The 26,092-nt window shown below is 36.7% G+C and overlaps 1 protein-coding gene and 1 pseudogene across 2 annotated transcripts in view; both read left to right on the forward strand.

Moving 5' to 3' along the window:
* Positions 1–25,377, forward strand: LOC141581428 (translation machinery-associated protein 7-like; annotated as a pseudogene).
* Positions 1–26,092, forward strand: part of NKAIN3 (sodium/potassium transporting ATPase interacting 3) — a 644,097-nt gene that overhangs the window by 109,687 nt on the left and 508,318 nt on the right. The gene's annotated exons all lie outside the window — the stretch shown is intronic.

A 26,092-nucleotide genomic window follows, 5' to 3' on the forward strand; every position in this document is an offset into this window, starting at 1 on the left:
TTGATATATATATATCTAATTTATATATATATAAATTCTCAGGATTTGTTTTTGACAAAACTTCAGTGCACCAACTTTGGCGCTGCTGTTCTGAGTCATTTTTGTTTCCAGCAGTTTCAGTCTGTTCTTTCCTTTATGTTGTATTTGTTCTTGTTCGCTTATGGAGTTCTTACTTTCTGTTGGGCACTATGTTAGGTGCGGGGAAGACAAAGAGGAGAGAGACACATCTCTGTCTCATGGTTCTCACATGCAATCACTAATGAAAATTGTTCCAATAAAATGTAAAACGTAGCACTGCAATAATATTCGGAATGAGGGAGCACTACATTGGGCAGTAAGAACTTTCCTACCACGGAGAGTTCCCCCAGAAACAGGGAGTTTCTCTGACTTCATTCTTGAATCCAATTGCTCTATGTTTGCAGATGTTTCATGCATAAGAAACGCTATGCTATGTGAATGGGATTTTAATGACTAATACGGAATTTAAAAAAATATTATTCTCTGCAGAAAGGCATTCTGTGATGACCTGAAGGCTCTAGCTTCCTTCCTTGCCTTAATCCTGAACTTAATTCATTTCATGAAATGGGCCCAGGCCTAACTTGTACATCTCCATCTACTCTGACACCGGCTTTTCACCTAAATGCTGTCTCTAGTCTGCTAGTGTTTTCAAGTACTAAAATCCCCTCCTTTGAAAAACAGGTTTTTCTGTGATAGGGACTCCCAAGTGATGACTCCTTCTTCTTAGTCTGTAGGTGCCTGCACCTGTCTGAGACCACTCTGCATCTTGGCCTGTGTACCTTGCTCTCTGTGACATTGTCCCATTTTCTCTAGGTACTGATCTCAGTGCTAACTCAAGTTTTCTAATATAAAGCTGTGATAACTTTCTCTCAATCTTCTCCTATATCTAAATGTCCAATCTGGGGGTCATATCATGGGGCTTTAAAATGCAAATATGTTTACAATCTATTATTTAGATAAATGAGAGTTGTTTAGACCATTCTAGGATAATTTAAATAGTAAATACAAAAAAACCCCACTTTTCTCTAGGTATTGGTAAATATACATATGATCATATTCTCTTATCTAGAATCAACTATCTGTGGAAGACAATTAACTCACAATAGCTACTTTTATACTGACTAGATAGATAGATAGATAGGTAGATAGATTTTTCTATATATAACACAAACTAACCCTGTAGGAAGATTTACATTGTATGTAGGTAAAGCATTTTAAACTTTCTTTACAAAGTTCAAGAAGTTCAATGAAAAACTTTGGTACATAAACATTAAGTTTTGATGAAAAGGTTAATGTAATGGAAAATTAACAATAGAATAAAAGCACATTTTACTGCCTAATTCACATTTAATTAGAACTGGGTTTTCATTCTGCTATGAAAAAATGTTGATTGCTGAAAAAACATACACTCTTCTTTGAAAACATTCTTCTCTATCTCATTGTTTCTTTGTATCTCCTACACACAGAGAGATGCCTAGTTTCATAAACATAAACACAACTTTTTCCTCTATATTCTTTCTTCAAATTAAGCCTCCAAAATTCTCTTATTTAGTCTCTCAAAATGATTAAAGCCTTATTTTTCTTTTAAATGGTTTGATTCTCAGAACCATTTTAGTATAAAAACAAAGGTGAGGTTTTAGTTATTTTCAAGTATGTGAATAGTGTTAATACACTAACACACTGTTACTGCATTGGTGGAGTAGAAAATATAAAATAATAGGCTCTTAGTGTGGCATGGTGATATTGTTTGGATTTGTATCCCCACATGAATCTCATCTTAAATTTTCATCCTGTAATCCACACAAGTTGTGGGAAGGACCCGGTGGGAGGTAATTAAAAGATGGGGGCAGTTTCCCCCATGCTGTGCTCATGACAGTGAATGAGTCCTCATGAGATCTGATGGTTTTGTGAGTCTGGCGTTTCCCCTGCTTGCACACATTCTCTCTCCTGCCACCCTGTGGAGAGGTGCTTTCCACCAGGATGGTAATTCCCAGCTATGTGAAAATACAACTTAATTAAACCTCTTTTTTTTTTTTTTTTTTAATAATTTACTCTGTCTCAGGTATTTTTTTCATAGCAATGTGAGAATGGATTAATATGGTAAATTAGTACCAGAAATGGGGTTCTGCTATAAAGATAGTCAAAATGCGGAAGGAACTTTGGAATTGAGTAACAGGCAGAGGTTAGAACAGTAAAGAGGGCTCAGAAGAAGACAGGAAAATGTAGAAAAGTTGGGAACATCTTAGAGACTTATTGAATGGCTTTGACCAAAATGCTGATAGTAATATGAACAATGAAGTCCAGGCTGAGGTGGTCTCAGATGGAGTTGAGGAACTTGTTGGGAACTGGAGTAAAGGTCACTCTTGCTATGCAGAGACTAGCAGCATTTTGCCTCTGCTTTAAAGCTCTGTGGAACTTTGAACTTGAGAGAAATGATTTAGCAAATCTGATGAAAGAAATTTCTAAGCAGCAAAGCATTCAAGAAGTAACAGATTATAAAAGTTTGAAAAATTTGTAGCCTGACAATGCAGTAGAAAGGAAAAACCCATTTTCTAGGAAGAAATTCAAACCAATAACAGAAATTTGCCTAAGTAATAAGGAGCTAAATGCTAATCACCAAGATAAGTGAAAAATGTCTCCAGAGCATGTGAGAGAGCTTCATGGCAGCCCCTCCAATCACAGGCCTGGACCCTAGGAGGGAAGAATGATATCCTGGGCCAGATCCAGGGGAACCCTGCTGTGTGCAGTCTCAGGACTTAGTGCCCTGTGTCCCAGCTCTGGCTAAAAGGGGCCAAGGTATAGCTCAGGCTATTGCTTCAGAGGGTGCAAGCCCCAAGCCTTGACAGCTTCAACATGGTGTTGATTCTGTGGGTGCACAGAAGACAAGAATTGAGGTTGGGGAACCTGCATCTAGCTTTCAGATGATGTGTGGGAAAATGTAGACACCCTGTCTGCTGCAGGGGTGGAGCCCACATGGAAAACCTCTCCTCGGGCAGCGCAGAAGGGAAATGTATGTTCAGAGAACCCACACAAAGTCCCCACTGGGGCATTGCCTAGTGGAGCTGTGAGGAGATGGCCATTGTCCTCCAGATCCCAGAATGGTAGATTCACAAACAGCTTGCACCTTCTGCCTGGAAAAGCCACAGACACTCAATGCCAGCATGTGAAACAGCCAGGAGGGGGGCAGTACCACATGAAGCCACAGGGATGGAGCTGCCCAAGGCTGTGGGAACCCACCTCCTACATCATTGTGACCTGGATGTGATACATGGAGTCAAAGGAGATAAGTTTGGAACTTTAAGGTTTAATTACTGCCCCATTAGATTTTGGACTTACATGGGGTCTGTAGCTCCTTTGTTTTATCTTATTTCTCCCATTTGTAGTGGGTGTATTTTCCCAATGCCTGTACCCCCATTGTATCTAGGAAGTAACTAACTTGCTTTTGATTTTACAGGCTCATAGGCAGAAGGGACTTGCCTTGTCTCAGATGAGACTTTGGACTCAGACTTTGAGTTAATGATGGAATGAGTTAAGGATTTTGGGGACTGTTGAAAGGATATGATTTTATTTTAAAATGTGAGGACGTGAGATTTGGGAGGGGCCAGGGGTGGAATGATATGGTTTGGTTTTGTGTGCCTAACCAAATCTCATCTTGAATTGTAATCTTGTAGTCCCCATGTGTTATGGGAGGGACCCAGTGAGAGGTAATTGAACCACAGGGGCATTTTCTCTCCCTGGTATTCTCATAAGAGTGAATGAGTTCTCACGAGATCTGATGGTTTCTAAGAGTCCAGCATTTTCCCTGCTTGCACTCATTCTCTCTTCTGCCACTCTATAAAGAGGTGCCTTCTGCTGTGATTTTAAGTTTTCTAAGGCCTCCTGGGCTATTCAGAACTGTGAGTCAATTCAACCTCTTTTCTTTGTAAATTACCCAGTATCAGGTATTTCTTCATAGCAGCATGCGAATGGAATAATACACGTGGGAAAAAGGAGCCTTTATTTTTTTCAGGACAGACTTTCCATTAGGGACTCCTACATAATTTACCTCCTTAAATTGACTGTACCTAATAGGCCTTCTTCACATTTTCATATTACAGATGAGGATAAAGGACTCAGGATATAGGACTCAGCAGGTGACAGAGCTGGAACCTGAAACAACATAAATGTCCCTGTCATTATATCTCATGTCTGAGGCAGTTCGGTGTATTTAAGTAAAATCCCTTGCAATTCAGGTTGTTAAATAGTAAAATGGATTGGTAAAGGGGTTGGTAACCAGTACTTTCACATGGCTTACCAACAGGAAAACATCTTTTTTGTTTGAAAACCCTTAGGCAGACTTCTGCCTAAAGAATGAAAAATAGACAATGTAGCCTTTACTACAAGCTAGGATGTCATGAGAAGATTTTAAAATCAATACATAGTTTACACTTGCAAAGAATAAATGAACTCATTCTTATGTCTCAATAGGAAAACTCAGACAACCACTTGGACCTCTAGAATCTTTTACTATTAAGTCTAGTTGTCTCTGTGCCTCGTGGAACATCACTCTTATATACGTAATGGGCTTTTCCATCTTTTTCTCCAATCAGATGACAATGGGAAGAAAGACTAAAATAAATCAGCTTTTTTTTACTGGCTTATCAGATAACCTAGTAGGTGGGTGCCCGACTTTCCAACACTAGTCTTAAACACTCAAGGCCTTAACTACCCCCAGATACCGAGTATATATCTGTGTCAGAGCTTTGGTGGAAGTGACAGTAAACAGGGTTGAGTATCTCCTGTTCTGGTCCTGGGAATGCCTCATTGCAGGAAAGTGGTAGAAAAGGTCTTCTAAAATATGTTAGATAAGCAAGCTCTTATGTCAACCCTCGAGTTTCCAAATTTGAGTAATTACTGTTTAATATTCAAGGGCGAATAAAACAAAGGAAGCGGTCTCAAATTACTTTAAAATGTTATAAAAGCTTTGGTTTCTCAATCTACAGCTCATACTGAAAATGTGTGCACTTAAAGCAGATCACAACAGGTGAATTCAATCAAACCTTCATGTGTGAAATATAAGCTCCGTTGTAAGCCATTCTGAAGAACTATTATGCCAATAAAGAGAAAATGGTAATGGATTTTTTTTTCCTGTGAAGCACAAATGGGGACTTTATAATTTACTTCTTATGGGTTCTATTGAGAAACCCATTGTGATGTACTTTTCAGTATTCCTGCCTTAAAAAAATATCAATTACTTGGTTTTGCAATTAAAAACATAAATTAACTATGCTTTACTTCATATTATATTTTCCAGAGTCATAAAAGTGAATAAAGTATTATTTCCATACTTTTCAAGATATTTTATTATTTTTAAATGTGGGGATCATTAATCAGTTTGCTTTTCCTTTCACTTGTCATAGGTAAGTTCTCCTGTAGTTAAAATTTTTATCTATTTTTTCATGTATGAGAACATTTTAGAATACTGAGAATCAGTTTTCTTCACCATTCACCAAGACGTTTGTATCCTTCCAATCAAATTCAAGCTACAATTTTACTCTTAACCTAAATCATTAATTACACATTTAAATCTACTTTATACAGGGATGCCCTTTACTATTTCTTTTCTACCCGTGAAAGTCAAGCTTCTTAGAATGTGCTGTTTGACTAGAGGGCACTTTTGACATACATGCATATACATACACTCACGTACACACACACACACACACACACACACACACACACACACATGAACAAGAAAATTAGGTGATGTTTAGCCATATAAATATACATCTTTTCCCAAAGCTTGCCCCGTAGTAGGTAAAACGGCCAGTTTTCTTTCTTTCTTTTTTTTTTTTAAGATGGAGTTTCGCTCTTGTTACCCAGGCTGGAGTGCAATGGCACGATCTCAGCTCACCGCAGCCTCCGCCTCCTGAGTTCAGGCAATTCTCCTGCCTCAGCCTCCTGAGTAGCTGGGATTACGGGCATGCACCACCATGCCCAGCTAATTTTTTTTGTATTTTTAGTAAAGACGGGGTTTCACCATGTTGACCAGGATGGTCTCTATCTCTTGACCTCGTGGTCCACCCACCTCAGCCTCCCAAAGTGCTGGGATTACAGGCTTGAGCCACAGCGCCCGGCCAAACGGCCAGTTTTCTAAATAATTTCATTAAATAGAGCAATTCCAGTTTATGACTCTGTTAGATGGAGTGGAAAAGCTTTGATCTGCAGACAAGACTATAACTCAGTTCTCTTAACTACTAGCTAATGTTCTTTCCAATACATGATAGTTGGTTAATATCAATGACTGTGTAACTCTCAATAAGTTCTTCCCTAGGCATGAACCTCTACTTAATATTTTTACCAATGTGCATGTATAGGATACTCTTTCCTTTTTCTAGCTTCTGGTTAAATTCCATCAATTCTGTTTAATCGTTTTTTGGTCGGAGGAGTCAGAGTGCAGGAGACTCCTTCTTGCTCATTCCACTAAAGTAATGCCCTCTATCTTTAGGGACTGCACAGCATTCAACTGTGGGCTAGCATTTTTAGTACAGCCGATCCTTGTGAAAAACAGGGATTTGGTACACTGATGCCCTGCACAGTTGAAAATCCGTGTATAAATTTTGACTCTCCAAAATCCTTAAATACTCATAGCCTACCGTTGACTGGAAGGCTTGTGAGTAACATAAACAGTCAATTAATATATTGGCATGTTGTATAGTATAATACACAAAGTTATTTTGTATACAAAAAAGTAAGAGAAAACAAAATGTTATTAAGAAAATCATAAGGAAGAGAAAATATGTTTACTATTCATTAAGTGGATCATAATCAAGGTCTTCATCCTTGTCATCTTCACACTGAGTGAGCTGAGGAAGAGGAGAAAAAGTAAGAATTGGTCTTGCTGTCTCGGGAGTGGCAGATGTGGAAAAGGTGGAAGAAGTGGAATGGGAGGCAGAAGAGGCAGGCATAATTTTACAGAAATTCATATAATTTTACAGAAATACATGATAATTTCTGTCTAACTTTTTGCTTTTTTATTTCTCCAAAAATATTTCTGTATTATACCAACCCTTCTTTCACCGTTTTCTTTAGTTTCAGCGAACATATCAAAGAAGGGTTCTAGTCATAAATGAAGTCAAAGCAGTCTTTAATTTTTGGAAACTGAATTGTCTAATGTCAATTCATTTTCTAGCAATGCTTCTCCTATGTCTTCTTCTTTGTTGTCTAGCACTGGTTTGGAACCTCTTATCCTCATCAAGTTCTTTTCTCCTCTGGTGTGGTGGCTGTTAGCTCTTTAATTTCTCCAATATCTAAAGTTTGAAACCCTTCACCCTGCACCTTTTTTTGTCATATCCAAATATCTTTCATGATTTCCTTGATCGGCTCTGTCGTAAATCCTGTGAAGTCATGTGCAACATCTGAACACAGCTTTTTCTGTAATAATGATAGCCATTTAAAGGTGTAATCATCACAGACTTTCATGATGTTCTATCAGGGTTCTCTTCCATAGGGTACCATGTGTAATGAGCCTTAAAGGTCCTTATAATCCTCTGATTTAGATGCTAAATTAGAGACAATGTGTTTGGGGGGAAGCAGACCACTTCGATGACTTTGATGTTCAACTCAAAGGGTTTTAGGTGACCAGGGACATTACTCAATACTAAAATAACTTTAAAAGGCAGTCCCCTACTGGCAAAGTACTTCCTGACTTCAGGGACAAAGCATTGGTGGAACCAATCCAGAAAAATGATTCTCTTGTTTAGGCCTTCTTGTATGACCAAAAGACTGGAAGCTGCTGTTTATCTTTTCCCTTCAAGGCTCAAGAGTTAGTAGCTTTACAGATAAGGGGAGTCTTACAGTACCATCAAGCCAACTGAATTTGCACAGAACAGTTAAGTTAGCCTTTTCCTTCCTGCAGTAGATCTTGGTGCTCACTTTTATTCCCTACTAATAAATGTTCTTTGTGGCTTTTGTTTCAAGAATAAAGCACTTTTGTCCACATTAAAAACCTGTTGAGGCAGATCTTTCTCCTCAGTGATTAATTTTTTTTTTTTTTTGAGACGGAGTTTCGCTCTCGTTACCCAGGCTGGAGTGCAATGGCGCGATCTCGGCTCACCGCAACCTCCGCCTCCTGGGTTCAGGAAATTCTCCTGCCTCAGCCTCCTGAGTAGCTGGGATTACAGGCACGTGACACCATGCCCAGCTAATTTTTTTTTTTTTTTTTTTTTTTGTATTTTTAGTAGAGACGGGGTTTCACCTTGTTGACCAGGATGGTCTCGATCTCTCGACCTCGTGATCCACCCGCCTCGTCCTCCCAAAGTGCTGGGATTACAGGCTTGAGCCACCGCGCCCGGCCCCAGTGATTAACTTAATGGCATCTCGAAACACATCTGCTGCCTCTTAGCTGGAAGCACATGCTTCTCCTGTCATCTTGACAGTTTGTTTTAAGCCAAATGCTTTTCTAAAATTATCAAACCATCCTTTTCTGACATTACATTCTCCAACTTTTGGTCCTTCACCTTTGTTTTGCTTTAAGTTGACATCTAATGACTGTTCCTTTTCTCAAATCTTTTAGAGTCTATAAATATGACTTTCTTATAGCAATCCTGTATCTACCTAAGAGCTACATTTTTGATACAAGAGAAAACATATTTTGCAAAAAGCACAAGGTTTTTTTTACCTGCTGGTTTAGCTACAGTGACAATTTCATGAATTTTCTCTTTTTTTCCACAAGGGTCCTTAGGCTGGATTCATTTATCTTGAAATGATGGGCAACCTCCTCTGTAATCCTCAGTCTATGGTACGTTATCAAGCAATTCAACTTTTTCTTGTAATGTCATGACTTTTCTAAGCTTCTTGGAAGGACTTTCAGCATCACTAGTGGCACTTTATATGAATTCCATGGTGCTAGTCAAGGTTTACGATACTGCAGTAAATATGATGAAAAATATGCAAAACCATGGGAGATCACTTTTTACTGTGGTACGCTATTTGCTGGGGAGATGAACTTTTCATGTGAAGATGATTAGTGTCACATGGCATTTTAAGCAGATACTCAGAATGCTTGATAGCAATATGAGGTGCCTATGAAATTATTGTAGTAGTACAGTAGTTACTATATTTAACATTATGCAGTTATGATTTAATATTGCACATTTATATTTGTGTACATTTCTCTCAACTTCAAATGATGCCATCTATGGTCCATAAATGTTTGTGTGCTTAAGTTTCAATAAATATTAAATTTTTATAGAAGATTTGTGTATATTTTATAATAGTAATAGACAAGCATCTACATGTATTATATGCATTCATAGCATAACTAATTTTTCTTAATTTTTTTCAATATTTCTAATCTACAGTTTTCTTCTGTTTTTTCAAATTGTTACGAATCTCAAAAATTATTTTAAATAAAGCTATTGAAAAAAATCTGCATATAAGAGGGCCCAGGCAGATCAAGCTCATATTCTTCAAGAGTGAGCTGTATCTTGAGCGTAATCCAAAAGTTGTATCTTCAGACACTTTTCCTAATTCTATGAATTTGATATAGGCAAGGAAGCTGACATAATATAAACAGTGTTCACTTAAAAATCGTAATCATATATGCAAAGCTTCTAGAATTCCATAAAGTTTTAGACTTCAGGGACGGCAGTTCCCAAAGGATGACCTCAGAGATAATGAGTAGGATTACAGTGGGACCTCCTAAATCTAGTATAAATCAAAGATCTCTAAGATACCATTGTAGTTTGTTGTAAAAAAAAAATCTCTTAGATATTATTATTGTAATTACTGTATAGAAAACTCCTGTTTGATAGTGTTTTGTATGTAAAAGATGCCTAGTAGATGTCTGCTAAATGTATTCATTCTGCGACCCTCCATTTGTTGAAAGTCTCATCACCCAAAGGACATGAGGATCTTTTAGAGAAACAGATGACACAATGTAAATTTATAATCAGGAGTGCGAGTCCCCCCAGTTTCCCAGAGGAACAAGTACTCTCCAAAGAGTGCTTCCCTAATGGAGATCATCATTGTCATTATCATAATCCTCTGCACCAATATCATCTCTCTTTGTTCAGTACTTACTTATTCCAAGCCCTCTGCAAACCTTATCTCATTTAACTCTCATCATAACCCTGAAGGGTACAACTCAACTCCAGCACAGATGAAGATGTGGATGCCTAAGTTGGGTATTGCTTTCTCCATTTTACATATTATAAACTGAAATTCAGAGAAATGGTGATTACTTAAATAACTAAATAGTAAAATGCAGATCCAGATTCTAAATAGTCCAGATCATTTCACCTTTAAATTCACTAACTCCACAAAGTTTCACAGCTAATATGGGGAAGATGGGGAAAAAGAAGTATTTTTAAATTTTGTTTTTAATTATATACAAGGAAGTTTACTCTTTTTGGTTACAGTTCTATAAATTTTGGCAAATACATAACGTCATATAGCATGACCATAATAAATATACAGAATAGTTCTATGATGGACACCCTGACATTCCCTCATATTGTCCCTCTGTAGTCAAACCTTTTATATCTCTGACTCCTTGGAATTACTTATGTGTTCTTTGTTCCTGTACTTTTGCCTTTTCCAGAATGGTGTATAAATGGCAACTACAGTATGCAGTGTTTTGGTCTGGCTTCTTTCACTTATCAGAAAAAAATTGAGATTCATAGGGTATAATTGAGATTCATAGGGTACTGTGGGCATTGGTATGTGTGAAATGCATCTGTGCATACACCATAGTTTGTTCATCCATTCAACAATCTAGGATGGTTTTCCTCCTGGAACTAATGGTCAGCAGGCTGTCAGTCAAGGAGCCTCAATTTTCCTCTACGTTGTCTCTCCCAGCAGCAGCATGGGCTCCACCACCTGATGGTTCCCAATGCGCTGGGTCAAAAAGTGCTCTTGTACTGAAACTCCTCTCTTGCTTGCAGGTACATTTGCCTGCTTTTGTAATGTAAGTAATTCTTTGCTTACTTACATCTAATTTGTTGCTACATATGGGCCAAAGAGAGTCACTTGGACAATCCCCAGAATTATGACTCTGCTTTTTGAAAGCATGTGAGAAAATCACATTGCAAGTTGTATGAAATCAGGTAACTGGCTCATTACTCTCTTCAAATCTCAGTTGGCGTCCCTGTGAAGTAGTTACAATAATACTCACCTCTTAGGATTGTTTTCAGAACTAAAAATGTTTAAAAATAAAAAGCTCCTAATAAAGTACAGTCATTTAATAAATAATAACTGTGATTATCTTTGGAATATCTGGAAGCAATGCTGTTAGGCAAAAAACATTATGAGTACCAAGAACATGACTCTCTCCCATAGGAATGCTAGATTCTTGTTGTTCTATGACTTCAATGTATGACTGCAAGTTAATTATTTGATTTATTTCTAATTTTTAAAATAAATTACAAAAATGAGCAATAAAAATAATGAACACATAAAGGAATTTTAATGTGGCAATTCTTGCTTTAAGACCTATATGGTTATTAGGGGTGAAGTTAAAAGCATTATTAAAATATACATTATTAATAGAATTGGTGGCATGGTAAGGCAGCAGGATATAGTTGAATGCCTGTTGTTCTTAGAAGACCAGACTTTGAGCACCAGCTTTGCTATGTAATCTGTGGCCATGAGCAAGTTATCTTACCTTTCTAAGGCTTAGTTCTCTCATCTGTAAAACGTGGCTTACATAACTCATGTAACTGACCTCCAGTGAAATAGTACACTTGATATTTCCAAATTGATATATGGCAGAGAGAGAGAGAGAGAGAGAGAGAGAGAGAGAGAGAGAGAGAGGCAATAAATGGGTCCCTTCACTTTATAATAGATTATACCTCTTAAAGAATTGGGATATACATGAAAGTTCATATTGACTATAGTAAAGTGTTTTATTAACTTATACAGGATCATCTTTTCAGATTGTCACAAGTATTACCCAGGCGAGGACAGGCAGCTGATACAATTGAATGAGTGTCATACAACAGGAAATGATATATTCTGTAGTAAATCAGGGAGTTTTTGTACCATCAAAATCAGGGAATCATCAACCACTGCTTAGTTAAATGAAATGAATCTTGCCAGATGGGAGCGTGGCCACGTGGTAAAAGGGTCCATGTGATTTTTCAATAAAACTGGAATATTAGAGTTTTCTGATGGAGTTATTATCTCAAACACAGAGCTGATAAAATTAAAATATAGCAAAAATATTATCTATGGTAGAGTCAGCATGCTGGCTGCCTTTTATGACATCTGATTAAGTCACTGTCAGCTGCTTTCCACATGTAAACACCGCCTCCACATCGAACGGCCATGTGAAGCAAGTTCAGCAGTTGATGAAAGCATTGATGCTTTCATTCAGAAAGGATCCATTATATTATGGAAGACACATAACAGTTATGAAGGAATAGATTACATGTGTTCATCATCACCTTAGTTTCTGTTAAGTAGGATCCTACTCCCAATTTGGAGGAGAAAGATGCAGAAACCTTTCCATTGTGATAACATTCCCCAAGAGTGGTACATATTTTGGTGATGCTCTAGTGCTTTAAGAAAGGCACTCAACCACTTTTCTTATCTTTAAAATGAAGGCAGTAGACTAGATTACATCTGCAATGATTTCCACCTCTAATATTCCATGAGTCTACAGTGAAATTGATAGTAAATGTAATTTTAAACATACTTTTCAATGTGTTTTTCTGTGTTATCTTGAAAAAGGAAAAGCAAATAACTCTGCTTATGGCTTCTTGTTATCTTAGTAAATATCTTGCAACAAAAATACTTCCCTCTTATACAAATTTTTAAAAATTCATTTTCAAAAATCTTTTCAAGGCCATGATTGTTTTAGCCATGGGTAAATAGCACTAATATGCTTTACTATGTAATGACATTGTGGAGTATGACTGGCTTTTTAACACAGTAAAATAATTTTCCAGAATATTTTATTTTAAATAGTTCTAGACCACTATTTACTAATTCGGTGCCAAAAAAAAATTAAACTGTCTGCTTCATGTGAATCAACGTTTACATTCCAGATGTTGGTGTGAAAATTCCACCCGTTAGATGAAAGGCCTTAGTTTTTAGAAATGTATTTTGGGACTCCCAAACTGTTCTTTTTTAGATTATGTTTATATCTGATTATTTCTAACATATGAAACCTGTTTTATATTGCCTTGTCTTTGTTCACTTAAAGTTTAGCTACCGCCAAGTTAATAGTTGAAGGTTATATTTGAAGCATGGATTTATTTCATGATTTGAAGAAACAAATCTAAGAAAAAAATTGTTTGAAATTCTTGTTCATTGCCTATTCAGGCCCTAGCAAAGGTAAACATGGTACCAAATGAGGATGAAAAGGATTGTCGAGCATATGTAGGTTAAAGTTCACATGTAAGTGGCTGCTTTGATCAAACCCTGGCCATGATATTTCACACCAAGTGCTGCTTTAGACACCTGACAGTCATGATCATAAACAACCATGTTTAAATGAATTTTTAAGACACCCATCAAAGTTGCATTATCCTAATTTTAAAATTAAGAGATCAGACTGAGATTCCACACCTTTCTAATGATCATGTCTCCAAATTGGGATTTCAGCCACCTCTGATTGCCATCGGGCCTCCGGGCTTTTCCATTTTCAACTAGTGCTGTTGAGTGTAAGGTGCACTATTGGCCTCCAGGGTTTTGGTGTTTTCAGTTGTAGCAAAATCTCTAGTTGACCAAAAACTCTGTGGTCAAATAAGCAGTTGGGTCATCAGATTTATTGATGGGCCAGACCAGTGCCTCACAGACCCATATAAAGGCTGCTGTGGTAAAAACAAAAAGAAGACCAGAGCAAGCCCTCCAGGTAGCAGCCCACATTGACCTCACCTGCTTTTCTGTAGGTAGAGAAACTGAAGGGCAGCCAGCCTGTCTGTGAGGAGGTCAGAGCAGCTGCGTGGAAACTGGAAGGCCAGCGTGAACATGACTTCATCTATAGGAAAATAAGAGCTGCGATGTCATAACACATACTTTATCTAATTTTGTTTTTATTAGAGAAATCATATTTTTGTGTATCTATGATGTAAAATTTGGTGTTTCGATACGTGTATTCATGGTGGAATGATCAAATCAGGCTAATTAGCATATTCATCACCTTGAATATCAATCATTTATATGTGGTGAGAAAATTTAACATCTTGTCTTTTAGCTGTTTTGAAATGGGGAGGATTGGAAGAGCAAATGAGGTGCTGGAAGACATGACTTTTATATTAAGGCAAGGTAGGAAATGAGAAGAGAGAAAGGTATCTGTGTCTGGCCATCCCAGGTCAGCCTCTGTCACACCAAGCTGAGGGAGTTATCTGTGTGCCTTGCTTTATAGAGTACAGAAAAGGTTAATATTGCTGACTAATTATCCCAATTGTCTTTCTGACATCTAACAATAAAGATATTTGCAGAAAGGGAAAACTGAGTAGGTTTGTGGATCTACGTTGTTTATGTGAGTATAGGAGTACATATATGTATGTATGAAGGGTACATGATTCAATGTCCTTGCTCTCCAGAAAATGCAGAGTAACTGTTTATTATGTGGCTTCTTGATACAGTTTGGTAGGGAAAGAAAGCAACACAACGTCCAGGCCTCCTGGCTGTCATTAGTGCGCAGTAGCAGTAGTGCCTTATCTTAGATAATTAATGTTTTATCTAGTTTTTGTTGTCAATGGTTTTTGCTGCTCGTTTGAGTTTGAGAATAAGGGACATTCAGTTCAAGCTGAGCTGAATGGAGAATGTACTTTGCCTTTACAGCTTCTCCTACGACAGTCTTGGGAAGAAGTCACCTGTGTAGATATATGTACCTTTTTCTTCTTCTTCTTCTTCTTCTTTTTTTTTTTTTTTGAGACGGAGTGTCGCTCTTGTTACCCAGGCTGGAGTGCAATGGCGCGATCTCGGCTCACCGCAACCTCCGCCTCCTGAGTTCAGGCAATTCTCCTGCCTCAGCCTCCTGAGTAGCTGGGATTACAGGCACGTGCCACCATGCCCAGCTAATTTTTTTGTATTTTTAGTAGAGACGGGGTTTCACCATGTTGACCAGGATGGTCTCGATCTCTTGACCTCATGATCCACCCGCCTTGGCCTCCCAAAGTGCTGGGATTACAGGCTTGAGCCACTGCGCCCTGCCTCTTTTTGTTGTTGTTTTTTAATTTAACTTTTAAGTCAGGAGTACATTTGCAGTTACCCCTGTTATGTAGGTACTTTGATATATAGGTAAACTTGTGTCATGAGGGGTTTTGTACAATTACTTTGTCACCCGGGTTTTAAGTCTAGTATCCTTTAGTTATTCTTCCTGATCCCTTCCTTTCTCCCACTCTTCGCCCTTCAGTTGGTCCCAGTATGTATAATTCACCTCTATGTGTACATGTCCTCTCGTCATTTAGTTCCCACTTTTAAGTAAGAATATGTGTTCTTTAGCTGTTTGTTCCTGCGTTAGTTTGCTAAGGATAATGTCCTCTAGCTCCATCCATGTTCCTACAAAGGACATGATCTCATTCTTTTTTAGTATTCCGTGGGGTATATATACCACATTTTCTTTATCCAGTCTATCACTGATGGACATTTAGATTGATTCCATGTCTGGCTATTGTGAATAGTGCTGCAGTGAATATAAACATGCATATGTCTTTATAATAGGATGATTTATATTCTTTTAGGTATATACACAGTAATGGGATTGCTGGGTTGAATGGTATTTCTACCTCTAGGTCTTTGAGGAATTGCCACACTATGTTCCACAATGGTTGAAGTAATTTACATTCCCACAAACAATATAAAAGCATTCACTTTCCTTCCCGACCTCATCAGCATCTTTTGTTTTTTGACTTTTTATTAATAGCCATTCTGACTGATGTGAGATGGTATCTCACTGTGGTTTGGATTTGCATTTCTCTAATGATCAGTGATGTTGAGCTTTTATTCATATAGACTGTTGGGAGCATGTATATTTTCTTTTGAAAGTGTCTGTTCATGTCCTTTTTCCCACTTTTCAATGGGGCTGTTTGTTTTTCCTCTTGTATGTTGGTTAAGTTTCTTACAGATGCTGGATGTTAGAACTTTGTCAGATGCATAGTTTGCAAAAATTTTCTCCCATTCTTTAGGTTGTCTGTTTACTCTGTTGACAGTTCCCTTTGCTGTGCAGAGGCTCATTAGTTTAATTAGATCCCATTTGTCAACTTTCACTTGTGTTGCAATTGCTTTTTGTGTCTTCCTCATGAAATCGTACCTGTTCCTATGTCCAGAATGGTATTTACAGGTAGTCTTCCGGGAATTGAAACTAGACCTCTTCCTTATACCATATACAAAAATTAACTCAAGATGGATTAAATACTTAAATATAAAACCCAAACTTATATGTACCTTTATATTTTGACATCCTAGGCATTTTCCTTAATTGTTTTGTAAGGCCAAGTCTCCCTTGTAGCCTTAGTGGTCAAAGGGTTGTTTTATTTAAAACAGTCCTATAGAAGATATTTAAATGTAATGGTACTAATTTAGTGAGAAATACAAATATCCAGTTCCAGCTGTGAAATTAGGTCGAAGTCATGAGACAATATTAAATAAGAAGTATGAGCACTTAATATTATGCTGGGAGTTAGAAAAATAGATGAAACATGAGAACTAGAGAAAAGGCAGCGTTTAAAAGGGACATATAATATGGACACAATGAAGGAAGAAGAGAAAAGAAACAGAAATGGAACAAAATAGGAAAGATATGAGATTATCTGGATAAGAAATAGAATGCATATGTAATATTATTTTAAAATACATTTTAGTGAAAATAAAGGAAATGATATAAGTAAGCAAATGGCAGTTTTTGAAATATAATTTGCAGATCACAATGGAAAATAAGAAATGTTATATAAGTTTTCAAAATCTCTCGTTTAATGCAGTATGACGATGAATGTGTGTGTGTCTGTGTATAAAAAAGATAAGATTCATTTAGGAAATATACAGAGAGTCAAAAATGCTACAATCATCTTGTCATGTTTCATGAAATAATATTGATACTTGGCTCATTCTGTCTCAACTATAATAATTTCTTTTTGGTACATTAATCTCTGACCCTCTGTCAATGACAATAACAGCAACAATAAAACATTTAGTAGACAATATAAGAAAGTTCTAATTAAAGCTCTAAAAAGTATTTAGTAGAAGAAAAATATTGATAAAATATCAGGGCTGCTAAATATTTCAACATTTTAATAGAATGAGACTATGAAAAAGGTGTAGGAAAACTCCATGCTTTTGAAATTTTTATTGCTGGTCATTTTACTCTGACTAGGAGTTAAGTTTATTGGTAATCACTTGGCTTCACAATAATTTAAAACCAAATACACATGTAACAAAGAGAAACACATTTATCGTATCATCATAAAGAGCATTTTGCTAACTATAAACTTTCAAAAATGTGTATTATTTAAAGGAAATTTTTGTAGTGGAGTGAAGCTCACTTTTAGTGCCAGTTTGTAAGTTTATGAACAGAATTTAGATAAGATGTATTAGTAGTGCTAATGGGAATTTGAAATATTGAAATGTTTTGGCTGTATTAATTTTTTTGTATTTTGGCTATATTTATATTTTGTCTGTATTCATAAAGTTATCTCGCTTACCTGGCCACTTCATTATGCAAAAAAAAGCACAAATGTATTATATTCATTGAACCATTAAATGGAAGCCTAGCAAAGCAATTAAAATTAATAGGTCATTCTGGAACAGGATAGATGCAGTATGAAAAAAAGAGAGCCTGTGTTGATTAGCTGTCAAAGTGTTGCATGTTTGTCAAGATGAACAGAGAAGCAACTATTTTCGATAAATGTCTTTCCATTTTTATCATCATAATTCATATGTCTTGTCATCTTTTAAAACTGCAAATTAGAATTTTAAAAATATTCCAACAACCCTCTGCAAAAATACTACAAATAAAATATATGACTTAGAGATAAGGAAAATTAATTTTATGTTTAGCGTTCTCAGTCTCCTGGACTGTAACAGCCACACAAATCTTTATGTTAGCAATGTACAGAAGTGTTGGTTTATTGGCATGAAAGTTTAAGTGAGAGGTTAAAAAAGATTAACACAGTACAGAACTCTACTTTAAATTTCATTAGAATCTGTGTTCATAGTTAGTGTAAAGTGTAAATGAAACATTATTAGCTTATGAAGAGACACCAGAGTATTGCATATCCACAATTTTTCTTAAAGAACTAAATTGTTTTTATTTGTAATATAATATTCCGTGGTTGGTACTGAGGAAGTTCATAAAGATTTCTCCCAGGTTTTCTTCTAAAAGCTTTATAATTTTAACTCTTATATTTAAGTTGATAATCAGGTTTATTTACTTTTTTGTGTATGGTATGAGAAAAGGGTCAATTTTTTTTCTATATAGATATTCATTTATTCTAAATCCATTTATTGAAAACACAATCTTCATTTCATTGAATTTCCTTGATATCGTTATTGAAAACCCATCTCCAACATAATAATTGTGGGTATATTTCTGGACAGAAAATTCCTTTTAATTGTTCTATACGTCAATCTTACACCAATCTCATATTCCTTAGTGTGCTACTATTGTAAATCTTAAATACCAGCTAATTTGATTCATCTAATTTTGCTTTTTATTTAAAAATTTTTAACCTATTCTAGATTATTTGCCTTTCTGTAAAAATATTAACATTTGCTTATCAAATCCTATATAGAGACTGCTAAAATTTTTAGATAGATTACATTGAGATAACACTACATATATGTATATCTCAATTAGATAGATATCTTTAGAAGCTTCTCTGAGGTAGTAGGTACATATAGAACTCAATTAGCTATACATCTTAGAAGACAGAAATAATTGAGCAATTGATGAATAGAGGTTCTGCTTATTAAATTAAAAAGGTAGTTGCATACATATTTTAAAATGTCAATTATTTTAAAGAAACTGATGAATTTTCATGTTAAAAAATTCTAAAATGGTTTAAATCACCCATATAGTGAGTCTTAAGTCTCTGGTTTATTACTTTATATACTAACAGAATTATAGAAATGTGACAATTTATTTTGAAGAAAAAGGAGGATTATTGAAGAAAAAGGAGGATTTTTTAAAATGTGCTATCATGTCATTTTAATAGCACACCCACTACCCAGAAATCAGTTCTTGCAGGAAAAATCTTAATAATCCTTTAGTGCAATGGTTAGTGTTAATTCTCTCTCTCTCTCTCTTTCTCTCTCTCTCTGTCTCTCTCTCTCTCTCACACACACACACACACACACACACACACACTTTCTTAGAGCTGTTTTATCCTTAGAAGACCCTTATGTACAAAGGTGATCGTTTCCACTTCAGAAGCTTCCCTTGTGTAACTATTTCTCTTTTAGAATATGAGGCATCTCAGTTTAGAGAAGTGCCATCAAAAGCCCAGTTCTTACATGGCTAGGCCACAACCCGGTACCTTAGCCTATCCTCTCCATAGTGTATCAGTGTTCTTCAAGACAAGTATATAGTGAAAAGCTTAGTTTTTTCTTACAAAGGCAGTTTATACTGGAATAGTAATTAATTTATAGAATTAATTCTCAGCTATCCCTTGTATTAAAAGGGTACTCCTTAGCTTAAGATACCAGTGTGTTTATCATAGTATTTTTATTTCACTTATTTTACTTAAACAATGGTGGCTCCTAATTTATAGTAGAATAAATTTGGTGTGTGTGTTAACTTTCTACTAATTAATAACCTGACAATTTTAGCCCTACTTACCCTGTCTATTCTGCTAATCTAAATTACAAAATTTACACTTACTCCTATGATAAGTTCTTTATTATTTTGCGCCCCCTCATTGTTGTGATCACTATTAGAAAAATATCCTCCACCTGCTGCTTCAGAGAAGCTTCTCATTGTGGCTTTGTTTCCCAGGTACCAGGTTATAATGACTTACTTCGGCATTTGTTATGCCCAGTGATTATGATGCCTGACCTCAGTTTATCATCAGAGAGAGAAAAGACAAAGCCCTTGAGCAGGCAGTGGGCAGTGAGATACATACAGTTTTTAACAATTTACTGTGCACAACAGATGTCAACTGAATAATACTTAGGGTATTGGGATATTTGGGGTGTTCTTTGGGGTGTTCTGGAGGAATCATCTTAAAACCCCCAGCACAGAAGTGGTGTGTCTTTTATCAGTGGTGCCTTCACAGATCTTTAAGATTTTAAGGTTTAACAGGAATGCCACTGGCCTCAGTGCTCAAAGGACCATTGATCCTTGCCATCATCCTGATATTTAATTAGAGTAGAAAATAACTTTATCATCCTATTTGTGCCTTTTATCTTTTTTTCTTTAAAAAATCTCAACAAACCAAAGTTTCTAAAATTCACCTTTTTTTGAAGGAACAAAGATGTGATAGTTGTTTATTTGTTTATATTAAAGGATTTCTATCTTGAAGTATGTAGTTTGTTTTCCTCAGGAGCCCCAGCCTCTCTACAGACAATAACTCACTTAGATCTTTCAAATTCTGCAAAAAGCTGTAGGTAAAAGTAGTATATACAATTTACAGGGAGGACAATTGAAATAGAGGTTGCCGCTAATTGATCGGAATCAGAAAGCACAGCTATAATGGAACTCAGAATGGAGTCTGGATCTCTGGACTCCCAATTAGTTCTCTATCCACTAGATCACACTCCCTGCTCCTCAGTCCTTGGAAAATAGATGATAAATTTTATATAGGGCTAACTCTCAATTACCTATAGTTCATAACAAGCACCTGCAGATGCTGATGTACTTTCACATCACTGCCCTGCAGTCGGCTCTGGGGCATCTGCCAGAATCCTGCAGGTCGGCTGTCTTGTGCTACTGTGGCAAAAGAAGGAAGAAAGGCAAGCAGGAGGAGAGCGAAGGGAACAGAAGAAACTTGGTTGTGGGAAACACAGAACTTCTAAAAATCAGGGGAACATTAATAGTTGCAGAGTTGGATGTCAAGACTATGCCACCCTCAGTATTTGTGAAGATGGAGACAAATTGAGATGGAATTCCATCCTTATATATCATTTTCCACATACAAACATGGACATTAACTTAACATTATGGTAAATCTGGTGGAAGAGGGGCTCAGGCACCATGTCTGGCCACGAAGCTGGCAAGAAGACCCGAAACAGCCCAAGAAGCGGCCTGAGGAGATGGGTGAGGAGATAACATTTTCTAGCAGAAGCAGAAAGAAGAGCAGAAGAAACTCAAAGAGCTGAAAGCAAGGAAGGGCCCTGGGCACAGGTGGAATTAAGAAATCTGGCAAAAAGCAAGCTGTTTCTTGTGCCTGAGGCCATGGTGATCCCGGATTCCATCTCTAAACATCTGAATTCCCTGCTGTAACATCCTTTGCCTCCTATAATTAGAATGAAGTGTCATCTCGGAGCCTGCTGTACATTTCAGAATAAACTTTTGTAAAAATAAATAAAATAGAAATAAAAGCAAATCTAACCCACAAAATAAGCAAGTAACGTTAAAAGCTAGAGTTCTGGCAGTTCTGTAAGGACTTCCATGCACAGGCAGATTTCATGTAAGCTGTTGAACCTCTTGTATCAGCAGTATGACATAACTGAAAGTACATGGCAGTAATTTAAAAATTTCCAAGTAGGAATGGTAACAATTAAAACAAATACATTACAAGGCTCAATAGGGAGATTATTCACATAGGTTGTATTTGGCCACTGTGCCTTGCAGCAATAAACTGTAGCACTGTCACTGTTAGCAGAGTGAACTGTTACTGTCCTGTTTTAGTTATGATTGTCTTTATTTTGATTTCTCAGTAATTTCCAATGTATCTTCTTGAAGATCAGAGTGGGTTGTGCTGTTTAATGTAAGAAATTATAGTCATAATTTATATAGGGTAAAGCTACTCAACTCTTCATTTCTATTATCTGTAGATAATTACATCTTTTTCTTTTTTCCAGAAGATAAACTGAAGGCATGAAATACATCATGTTCAGGGCCAGTGTAGTGGCTCATGCTTTTAATCCCAACACTTTGGGAGGCTGAGGAGGGTGGATCACTTGAGGTCAGGAGTTCAAGACCAGTCTGGCCAACATAGTAAAACTCTGTCTCTACTACAAATGCAAAAATTAGCTGAGTGTGGTAGCGGGCGTCTGTAACCCCAGCTACTTGGGAGACAGAGGCAGGAGAATTGCTTGAACCCAGTAGGCAGAGGTTGCAGTGAGCTAAGATTGCACCACTGCACTCCAGCCTGAGAGATAGAGCCAGATTCCATCTCAGAAAAAAAAAAAAAAAAGAGAAGTACGTATTCAGTGCTGAGATTTATTTAAAGGAGCAACAAGTGTATAAAGGAAGAGTGTGGTAAATCTTGAAAATAGAAATGACTATGTGATCTTTCAAAGGGGCTTTTGGTACAATTTCTGATGACTAGAATGTGTGACTCTCATTAACTGCACCTTAGAATGGTGCTTGGTGCATAGTCAGCTCTCAGTGAGTATCGCCCCAAATGAAGGACATAGATTTGCCAGCTTTCAGTAAGCTCCAGGATACAAGAGCAGGATGAAATGGAGAGAGTCATTATGGAAATATCAGCTAACATACTTGGAGTAAGGAGGAAACATGAATTGTTTCAGAGACGGGCAAGCTTTTTCACAGAGTTAAAAGCTGAGAGAATGGTCTAACATAGGGGAGACAGTGTGGATGACACAGGAGAGAGAGGGACAGCAGATAACACAAGGCTCCTGAACATGAGAGGGGCTAGGACTTCCAGCAGAAGTCGAGAGTTTGGCTTACCTGAGGAGGAGCATTTGTTTTGTTTTGTTTTGTTTATTCAGGAGTTAAAAAAAATTAAGAGATTATAATTCAGGCTGTGTGGTAGATGCTATATTTCCTTTCTTTCCTTTTTTTTTAAAATTTTTTTTGAGAAAGACTCTTGCTCTGTTGCCCAGGCTGGAGTCAGGTTCAAGAGATTTTCCACCTCAGCCTCATTAGTAGCTGGGATTAAAGGTGTGTGCTAGCACACTCAGCTAATTTTTGTATTTTTAGTAGAGACAGGATTTTGCCATGTAGGCCACGCTGGTCTTGAACTCCTGACCTCAAGTGATCCACCTGCCTTGGCCTCCCAGGTTTCTGGGATTACAGGCATGAGCCACAGCGCCTGGCCAGATGCTATATTTTCTACGAATTGGATGTTTTGTGGAGATTGACTAGAAGTATGAACCATAGGGATGTGGAGGAAGCACTGACAAGGGGAGTGTCTAGGAGTGCTGGGAATATTCGAGCCCACCTGAAGCTGTGGAACATAAGCCCACAGTGGCACAATCAGCACAGCGTCAGCAGGAGAGGCCAGGTATGGAGAAAGGGAAGGAGGGATTCGCCGAGAGATGGTCTGTTGAACCAGAGCGGTGGGCAGGTCATTGCACAGCCACTGAAATTTCCTAGATGATGGTAGGACTTGTGTGATGAAGAAACCTATGGACTAGTAGCAGAGCCTTCAATAAATGAAGGAAACGGCACGAGGGTAGACAGCAAAGATAAGGAAAGTCAACATCCATTGGCTGCAAATTTCATGCAGTCTCAAAAAGCTTAAATATGATCTGCACATGTACCCCAGAATCTAAAGTACAATTAAAAATAAAAGACTAAATCATAAACTGCTAAAGCCTTTAACTAAACTAACAACTGTATTAAACCTGGTTTTATGTCTTCTTTATTATAAATACGTGCCTTTTATTTGACTTTTCCTAGTATAAATGTAGATAGATAAGAAATTTTAACAAACTCAGAGAAATATTTCTAAGGATGAGATAGGTTGCTGTCAAACTAGAAGGAGGGTCTTAATTTTAGTTGTTTCCACAAATCCAAAAACAAAGATTTTTACAGGCATAGATTGTAAAATGTAACCACCAATGACATTCCTGTCTATATGACATTGGTACTAAGTATAGTCATACAAATGTACCCCAGAGGTTATACCAGAATTCACATTTCATTGTTTATCAAAAGGTCTTTGGGAAATGCAACAGCAAATCTTAATATTAAAAGTTATTTTTGTTACTTTTAAGAACCTCATGATTTCATGCTTGTAAATAAAGCTTTAAGTTTTTTTTTTTTTTTTTTTCAATTATTTAGGGAAGTCAACGAAGAAAATGTCTAGACTTTTTTATGTATTCAAGTGTAAGTTATTTAACTAATTTTCACTTCTGCTGAACTAGAAATACAAATTTGCTTTAAAGTTTATGAATCTACTAGATAAGTAAATTCAACAAAACCTTTACAGGAACCCCAGGAATACCTACATTCCAGTGAACTCAAGTTCTTGAATCCTTAGAGAAATTTATTTACATTTCTGCATCTCTAATGTTGATCATGTGAAAATATTTTGCAACAATGAGGACTTTTACTAATGCAAAACCAATTTCTGCCCTAGTTTTACATGGCTTTACTATTAATCACAATATGCCTGTGATTATGCTATAATTCAACGTTCATAAAATTGGTGCATGTAACAAAATGTAAATAAATTATTCACATGCAAACATCCTTGTTCTTCAAAAACAGTTCATTGGGAAATCATAGGTACAGGTGATATAAAAATAAACTAAATATAATATAGCTACAAAAGAACACAAAAGTTGATTTTGTAAACATTGGATATTGTCAAGTTGTATGGGGCATCATTAACATAGAACCAGTTTGTATATGGATTTTATAACTATTTTTAAAAATTGCAGATAGTAAAATCTAACAGCCAAATATCAATATTATCCCATTCTACTCCAGGCAGTAACTATTTCATGACTGCCTCCTATGTGCCGGGCACTGTGCAAAAAGTGCTGAGGATCCAAGGAAGTGAGAGGCTGAGCTTCCGGTTTCAAATGGAGAAGCTGAGGAGTGAACTTCTACCCACAGACACACACACATGTATTATTTCAGCAAACCTGGCTTATGAAACTGAACATGAGGAAGAGAATCAAATTATTTGATTAATATATTTGTAAATATGGACAAAATAACTATATGCACGTTTACAGGTTTAACATCTTACTTTTGATTTTATTTTGAAATGATCATGATCTTCCTGCTTGATATTCCTATGAACACAGCACCTACTGCACAATAGGATTTCCATGAATATTGTTAAAAGAATCAGGAAACAAAGAGTGAATATTAAATATCTATATTCTAAAATGTTCATTTCAGAGAAATGTGCAGCTTATGCAAAGAGGGTTGAATTATTATTAAGTGACTAAACTAAGTGTAAATATCCAAGAATAAAATATAACTCCTTATAACCATGGGGAGAAAAAATGAGTGTTCTGAAAGGATCATGTCAGTGTACTTTTTTTTAATTTTTTTTAATTGCATTTTAGGTTTAGGGGTACATGTGAAGAACATGCAAGATTGTTGCATAGGTACACGCATGGCAGTGTGGTTTGCTGCCTTCCGTCCCCTCACCTGTATCTCATTTCTCCCCATGCTATCTCTTCCCACCTCCCCACCCCCCGTCCCTCCCCTACTTCCCCCCAACAGACCCCAGTGTGTAGTGCTCCCCTCCCTGTGTCCATGTGTTCCCATTGTTCAACACCCGCCTATGAGTGAGAACATGCGGTGTTTGATTTTCTGTTATTGTGTCAGTGTACTTTTTAAAAATACAATTTAGCACGTCTGAATTACATCACTCCAGAATAAAAGGAAGAAAATAGTACTGAGTCTTTCCTAGAGAGGCAAAATATAAAAATTGGGACTAAGTCATAAGTGAAGTAGTTTTACCAGAAAAATAAAAGTGCTTCCGAGCTTTGAGAAGTTTATATATGTATATAAAGATTGCTGTTTGAGCAACCACTCAGCTCTCTCACTGGTGTTATAGCCTTATATTATTTATTCGGGGAGTGATATACTGTGAATCTTGAACAAGCAATTATGCATACTCCTAGGAACCTGCCATTCACCACTAAGCCTCCCTACCCTAACCCAAAGCATCAGCCCCATAAGACTACACTTTTGGTTTTTATTAAAATGTAGCTTAGTTGCAAGTGTCTGAGTTCAGATTCCAAGCTTTGATCATGATTTAATGAGATAGTATCG

This window comes from Saimiri boliviensis, chromosome 15 (genome assembly GCF_048565385.1).
Source record: "Saimiri boliviensis isolate mSaiBol1 chromosome 15, mSaiBol1.pri, whole genome shotgun sequence".
Classification (NCBI taxonomy): Eukaryota; Metazoa; Chordata; class Mammalia; order Primates; family Cebidae; genus Saimiri; species Saimiri boliviensis.